This window comes from Anopheles aquasalis, chromosome 2, assembly GCF_943734665.1.
Source record: "Anopheles aquasalis chromosome 2, idAnoAquaMG_Q_19, whole genome shotgun sequence".
In the NCBI taxonomy this organism is placed as follows: Eukaryota; Metazoa; Arthropoda; class Insecta; order Diptera; family Culicidae; genus Anopheles; species Anopheles aquasalis.
This window is the reverse complement of record NC_064877.1, coordinates 21,012,501-21,020,000: the sequence shown is the minus strand read 5'-3', so window position 1 is coordinate 21,020,000 and position 7,500 is coordinate 21,012,501. Positions and strand designations below refer to the sequence as shown.

The following is a 7,500-nucleotide window of genomic DNA, read 5'->3' as shown; positions in this document are numbered from 1 at the left end:
AGGTGTAGTTCACCCGAGGGTGGTGTAGCTCATGGCACGGAGGCAGGCATTTTCAATTCAAATAATCGAATTCAATCAGTGATTAATACTATTTTATAATTTAGCATTTTACTATCATTTGCACCCTTTATCCTCTGATTGTCCATGCTAATGACACATCCTTGAGGGGGCAATCTTAGTCGCTCAATATTGTAAATAGCAAACGAACATTTAGTAAGGCGCGCATCTTGTAAGACTTGGTTCAGAACGTAAGGGCAGCTTAATGTAAACGGCGTTAGCACCGATTAGACAAAAGCATAACGGCAGTAACGATGCGTTAGCGAGGAGGGAGCCAACCATTCGAGAAAGCTATGATCGTGAATTGGCGGAAGGAAGGTTGATGTGTGCAGATAATGGTGTGAGCAATAAAAAAAGGAAAAAGCATAATCGAATCGAGTATAACGTACATTGAGCTACGAGCACACCCGACTGAGAAGTAACGATGTGGCAAACCGAACGTAGCAGATCGTCAGTTGCATTTGAAAGATCGCGCATAATCGGAGAAACATCCAGAGAGCGGTCAGGATAGAAAGTACAGCAAGATGTGAATGATGGGAGATGGGAGTAATCGCGGCAACCAGAAAGTGGCCGTTGGAACACCTAACTGATAACAGCGTAGATAGGGTTACAGGAGAAAGTACGATGCAAAGTAGCATGTGCGCGCTGAAATGGATGGAGTGCGCTGCTTAGTTAATGGCTGACAACTGGTGATCGTGGTAGCAATAAGGAGGAGTGGGTTAGCTGTTTGGGTTCAGAAAAATATGATTTTCATGAGCGAGATTGCCTCTCATTACTCTACAAAACATCATCCTCCATCTCAAGTCCTGTAACGCTAACAAAAGGGCAGATATCGTCATTGCTGCTGTTGCTGCCACCGCTGGTAAAACAAATGATAAACGGAATAGAGAAGATATGCTGCGGCGGAGGGCAAAGAAATAAAACAAGCGCAAATTGGGATAATACCGTTCATGCGGCTAGCTGTGCGTAAAAGTGAGACATTAAATAAACCAATTGGAAACCAGTATCAATAAAGATGGATTGTATCTGGCTGAGGTTAAATACATTCAGATGCTCTTTTTCCTTCCAAACATTTTGGTTCAGCAATGGGCGTCCGGTGGTGTCAACTTGGGAAACGCACTTGAACAATGAGAAAATCTTCAAGGCTGATGACACAAGGCAAGGTCTAGTTCGCTCGCGTATGAAATACAATTTTTCTGATTTTTCACAATTTTCCGCAAAGAAAAATGGGCACTCGTAGTTCACCCTGGAACTTATCAATTCATTTCTGTTCTTCGCTCACTCTTTGTGGATGAGAGCGAAAGGCAAGAAGCTGCTCGAGATTTTGAAAATGAAACTCGAAGAAACGATTTATTTCTATGAACTCTTTTTTGATCTTTGCGCCATTTTTAGGTCATTAGGAGATGGAGCGAGAGACATCGGATGTTGGGACTAGATACTACAAAAAAGGTTGACTTGAAGTTTATACATTGACCTTTAATTCAACTAAACGTTTCTGAGCATCATGGTTGCATCATCATCGAATGTATGAAATCACCTGGGAAAGGCCATCATTGTTTTTTTTTCGGTTGAATACAAACAGAACAATTTGGAAGAACAACAAGAATAAGATTGTAGCATGCCGGATAAGAACACGTGTTGCTATTTACTTTGGAGGCAGCAATACTAGTTGAGAAGTAGTACACGGCCTAGATGTTGGTCCGCTAATTGATGATTTGTTTCTCTAAACGTTTCTCTAAACTTTAATTAAACTCAAAAGGTTCTGTAAAATCCATGAAGTAAACGAGAAAGTAAAACAGTTAAACCATCGCACCTGAAGTGGAAGGGATGCGATGTGTAGCATCAAAGCGAGAGAAACACAGAAGCCGGTCGAAGAGCGAACACGCGAGTTCTCTTGGAGCATCGGAAGCTTCGGCTTACAGTGATCGGCAGAGCATAGGCCAGAGCACGCGATAAATGATACCGAAAATGTATAAAATCATAAGTTGCTCCTTTTGTGCAATTAGATTTCATGTTTACTTCGTTTAATTATGTTTATGTTTCATTCATGATAAACAGACCCAAATGATAAACAGATCCTCAACATACATTTTCATTACTTAAAGGGTATCTTGACTTATTTTTATTGAAATCTGTTGTCCTTTTTATGTTTTTATGTAGAAAACTTAGTAATCATGACGACTAATTTTTCTGCCAATCACTGTCTCTCTCTCTCTCTCTCTCTGTCCTCGGTCGGGACACGAAGTGAAGCAGAGAGCACGCGAGAGGCCTCGCCTGTAGTGGCCTTCGCGAGTGGATCCTGCTGTCTTCCAAGAAGACAGAGTTTCCTCTCGCTAGTCGAGTTTCGAATACGGCCGCGATGGCGGCGCGCGTGGCGTAACGACGACGGATTCCCCCAACGACGATTGGACGCAAACGCGCGCGATTTGTGACGAGAACTAGTGAACCTCCAATTTTGCTCCAACATTACCCAACCGACCGCCACCAACGAAACCGGACGTGTTTTTGGCTCGGCGAAGGCGAAATCGACGAAATCACGACCGCACACGTGGGGGTTCGGTTCGTGCGTGCGTGCGTGCGTGCGTACGGTAGTGTATAGTGTGTTTGAATGGGTGTTGTAGAGAGTAGCTTGTTTGGTTTCGATGATTGGCCAGCAGCAGCAGCAGTAGCCAGGCTGACTGGTTGGGGCTGGTATGTAACGTAGGAAGACGCGCAAAACCGGCTACGGGGTTGTGACGTTTCGATGAGCCACGACGCTGCTGCTGATGCTGGCGCGGTGAACGTGCGGAGGAGAAGGAGTGCGTTGGATCCACGCGGCGGCCCCAATCCGATGCTGCTGCTGTCTACTCTCTCGATGGTACGGAAAGCGGCAACAACCGCAAGCGTATTCTTGTTCTTTCCCCCCCAACCTTGTGTGTTTGCTCTTTCAGTTTTTGCTCTGTTTTGTTGTTTGGTCTTTCAAAACATCGTTTTTGCTGTCGTTTGGTTTGGTTCGGTGTGTACTGGAGGGTTGTTTCCCCTTCCATGCTACCGCGTGTTGATCGTGTTGGGGCTGTGTTGTCATCTGTGATCATCGCGCCGATCGGTTGACGATTGCGTGAAGATGAGATGAGCTTATTGAACACAGACGCACACGAACACAGTAAACGATAAATTCAAAAACCGCCAAAGCGTCTTACGATCGTCGTCTGCTTCTTCGTTGTCGCCTGCTAGCCAGTTAATGCGCTCGGTGAAGGCAGTGATGACGAGATGAAGAATTCAAGCAATGGAACGCGACTGTTTGCTGCGTGAAGCAAAAGAAACGGTCAACAAACCGTGCAACCTCCCCTGCCCCTTAAATCCCATATGATTGCTTTTGTTGCTCATCATTGTGCGACCTCGAAGAGGGGTCGGTCGTGCAACCACGGTTGCTTAAGCCGTTCCGCATTCGTTAATGCTCATAAAAAGCATGAAATTACGTGAATTCGGTGAACGGACGGGCGTTTAAGCGTCTCTCAGGATATTTTAGAATCCATCCGGTTGACTTGAATGTGCGCTTCCGCCGCCAAAGCGTCTTATAAGAAGCTGAGACGAAGGTTATGCAAATTACTAAGAGCACCTGGATCTTGTTGGACGGAAATGTTTGTTGAGATGCTTTTGGTTTGCTTTTCATTAACATTTCGTTGGGTAGCTTAAGCATTTCTTTCGAGTGAACGACATTAAGACAACATTAATTGCGAGCTTTTTGTGGAGAAAAAAAGGAGCAAGTATCTCCGTGCCATTATTGAGCGGATCAATTACTGATGGACTGTTGGGCTCATTGATAGTCGAGATCGGCGGTTTTCCACCCGCAGTAAAAGTAAAACGGTGCCGCCATCACCAACCTGTTCCCTGTACCTTTCGCCAGCAGAATGAATGGCCACCCTCGCCTAAAGCCATATCGCCTGGTGCACTTCCAAACCTCTGAGCCTCGTCCCTCCCCTTCACATTAAAGGTTTTGCGGAAGAGAAAGGGTGCTCGTGAATACAGTGCGGTTTCGATTTGTGCGACAGCCAGCTTCATGTTAGTTGTACTTAAGTAAGGGTTAATCATATTTTTCCCTCTTGAACTACTATGCGAAATCTAGTATAGAGGGACATTGGCTTCACGATGTAGGTGATGTAGGTCCCCAAAGACAGCGATGGAAGCAAACTTTGACGTTCACTGTGTTTCCTTGGCACGCATGGCAATCGGAACGCCACGGTGTTCACTAATGTACAAAGCACTTCAAACTACGGCACCGGCATGTCAATACATGCCGATGCGGGATCGACAGCAGCACCACCAGCTGTTACAGCAACGATTCCATCATCACCAGATGCATATATGCATGAAATGGATAAGGGCTGCCATATTTTCCATATCATCTCCTATCGTGTCACACCACCAGCGGGCTGGGGAGGTTTCCCTTCCAAACTTCGACGGCCTGACACATGGTACTTGGCGCAGTAGATTGTACGGCTGTTGGAGCTCTAGTCGTAGTGTAAAGTTTTCTTACCAGAAAGAAAGAAAACGTATGGGTGAAACCGAAAGTGTGGCTGTTAAATCATAATTGCACCAACTTTGCACGATAAAATGCTCGCTTAAGATACACGCATGCTACAGATACTTGTTCCTCTTATTGATCTATTCAATATTATAGAAAGCACCTTCAGCATTAGTTACAAAACCATTTTTGGAGTGCCGCAATTGTTCGATTGAAACACTCTGCGATGCTTTGGTATTATCCTTTGGGTTAATCGGACCATTGCAACCATGCTCACGACTCCGCACGCCCACCTGCAGTCGCGAAAAGGTCAAAGAACGAGAGGGAAAAGATTAGAGACGCCCCATGTACGGGTTTTCCGAGATTTTCTTTACGCCAGTTCGCGAACACACGAGCACAGTGCAACTAGCGTTGGTGGATAGATCGCACGCATTAAAGTTTCAAATAAATTCTTATTAATGTCCTCCGCAGCACCAACGTCCTTGGCGAGCTATTTCGCACCCTCAACTTTTATCATTGAGCACACGAAAAAGAGCTTAACTGGGGAATTCTGCCCCGAAAAGTACCCAATAAAGGTGTAAAAAAAGGAACAAAGACCAAAAATCAGACGCGGAAACTAAAAATAAAGCCAACGGAAGCCTCGTCTACCGTATTGGTGCGAAAAAGGGTTTCGGGGGAAGGGTTCCCGTGGTAGCCCCGCTTAATGCTGGCCTTTGCAGCGTCATGCTTTTTGATCGATCAACCAACCACGACCATCATCATCATCATCGTCGTCGTCGTCGTCAAGCGAATCGGGCATGTTATTGGATTCGCGTTATCCGCTGCCAGAGCAGCCCGGGTCAGAGCTTAAGCTGCAATTTGGGTTTTGTTTTAGTAGCAAAGTGCGTTGTGTTACGGTGGTGTGCTTTCAAACCACCCCACAAATTGACGTCAATTCGCAAAGGGATCACAAAAGCGTTGAAGCGCGCAATCAAGTCCGAGCTGAGCCGAGCCGCAGCGCTCTGATGGGGGATCATGAGGGATCAAGCGAGCTGACAAATCATGTCGAGGATAGAGCCCGCACGATGACCCTCCATCGAAATGGTCTCTTGAAGTCCTCTAACCATGCAATTAGGGTCGTATTTGTTGTTTTTTGGGGGCGGTGTTTAGCCGCTGGTCGTTTTTATGATCGTGAGTGTTCGATATTCAAGATCACCTAAAGATCATGTGGATATCTTTTTGTTTAGAATATTCCGCTGAAACTACTTCCTATTTTGGATTAGGATTGTTGATTAGGAACATTTCTTTGGCAGAACAATTGTCAGAAGATGCCACGAACTGATGGAGCGAACTGTGGATATATGGCAGACCCACTTTATACTTTTTAACCAAGGGTCACCCCCGAGCATCATTTTTGGAATGAGCACGATCAACCAAAAACAGTTTAATTACCCTGATCAAACCCGTCTGTCAATCTCTGCTGTCCATTTACCGGAACGTGTGTTTGTTGTGTCAAAAGTCTAGCGACTAGCTTAGCTGTGGTTTGAAGTTGGTTTGACCGTACCGCTTCGGGTTTACCTTCGTCAAAAGCATTATCAACTTAATGGCAGCAGATGACCTGTTGTGGGAGGGTGTCCCACGTGCCATCCGGGGGTTTCCTACGAACGCAATGGAGCGGTGGTTGGAACGGCTCATTATAGGTCGTGGCCCCGCTACTATCGCCGGTGGATGATTGCTGACAGACCTTCGTTTTCTAGTTGAGCCCTTCTGCGAAAGTAGATGTAGGTTGGAGAACCGTGTGTTTCGCGGAAGATTTTTTGGCAAACATAGAAACGGCCGAACATACCACTTTTAATAACACGAATGAAGGATTTTATCAGATTCGGAGAGATTTAACCGGTGATGATTCTAGATAGAAGCCAGCAGATCATTTCGGCTGGTAAAAGTAACAATTTATTTACGGCCATTTTTTGGAACATTTCATCGCTTGGTCTGGCCTTTACTGCTTTTGGAATGGATTCTTGGATTCACTTTCGAATAGCAAAGTCTACACGGAGCACGCAGCAACCCACGCCATGTTTCTAGGTTAGTGTGGGGTTATCTTGCATAATCGAAACTTTTTAATGCATTCGCTAAAACCCCATCGTTAACTGTGAAGTACGACGTGCGACGTTCTCGCGATTGCCTGGATAGATGTGCTAACGTGAAGATGTCAGCATGTCATGTGCACACGGCGACGATGCTCGGCAATGTCAAGGTCGGTGAGGCGCTTCGGATGAGATTAATCGCTCGTCGTCATCCCACATAGACACCTAGTAGGAGGAGGAGGAGAAGGAGGAGGATGGCGGCGGCTTGCTTGCTTGCTTGTGTATCCTGTAATTACGTGCCGATTCCACCAGCGAAGACGAAGACGCTGCTCTCGTGTCATAGAGTCAGTCAGAGATAATTAGAATGTGCATGGTGTAAATCATCCCGCTGGTGGCATTACTGGCCATTACTCACCGAGGCGGCATCATAAATGTTTTTCTTCGAATGCTGAGCTAATGAAGCATTTGCCCAGGCGTTGCACAGTGTGCTTGGGCGCAGAGGCGTCGCTCGCAATGGTGGCGCGCACATTCGCCTTAAAACCACCCTCTCCGCCTGGCCGCCAATGGTCCAGCTTAGGTGAAGGTTTTCGAGGATCCGGTGGACACGATGGCCACACTATACACTACACGTACTGTCACAGATTCCGCCGCCTTTGGGATTTAGTGGAGTGCGCGCGATGGGTTGCCGTACGGATCCAGAACTAATCGAGACGGGAGACGGCCCGGGGACGTTGCTCGCTAATGAAGTACACACGCTCCATCGCCTATTGCCGGCCAGATTATGGTTGACTATGGTGAACCAACTCGGCACTCGACCGTTCCATTCCGTTCCGGGTCATTACGTTCTTTCACCTCCTTCGCCATCCTAGCTGC

The 7,500-nt window shown here is 46.4% G+C and overlaps 1 protein-coding gene across 7 annotated transcripts in view; it reads left to right on the top strand.

Annotated features, from left to right (window-relative positions):
- The first annotated feature begins 2,410 nt into the window (after positions 1-2,410).
- LOC126570081 (calcium/calmodulin-dependent protein kinase kinase 2) overlaps positions 2,411-7,500 on the top strand; it is a 78,175-nt gene continuing 73,085 nt past the window's right edge. For 4 of the 7 annotated variants that reach the window (XM_050227577.1, XM_050227571.1, XM_050227576.1 and 1 more), the window contains exon 1: positions 2,411-2,914. The gene's annotated coding sequence lies outside the window, so the exon portion shown is untranslated. The remainder of the gene's footprint in view (positions 2,915-7,500) is intronic. The other 3 variants (XM_050227574.1, XM_050227572.1, XM_050227573.1) reach the window with 2 other exon arrangements.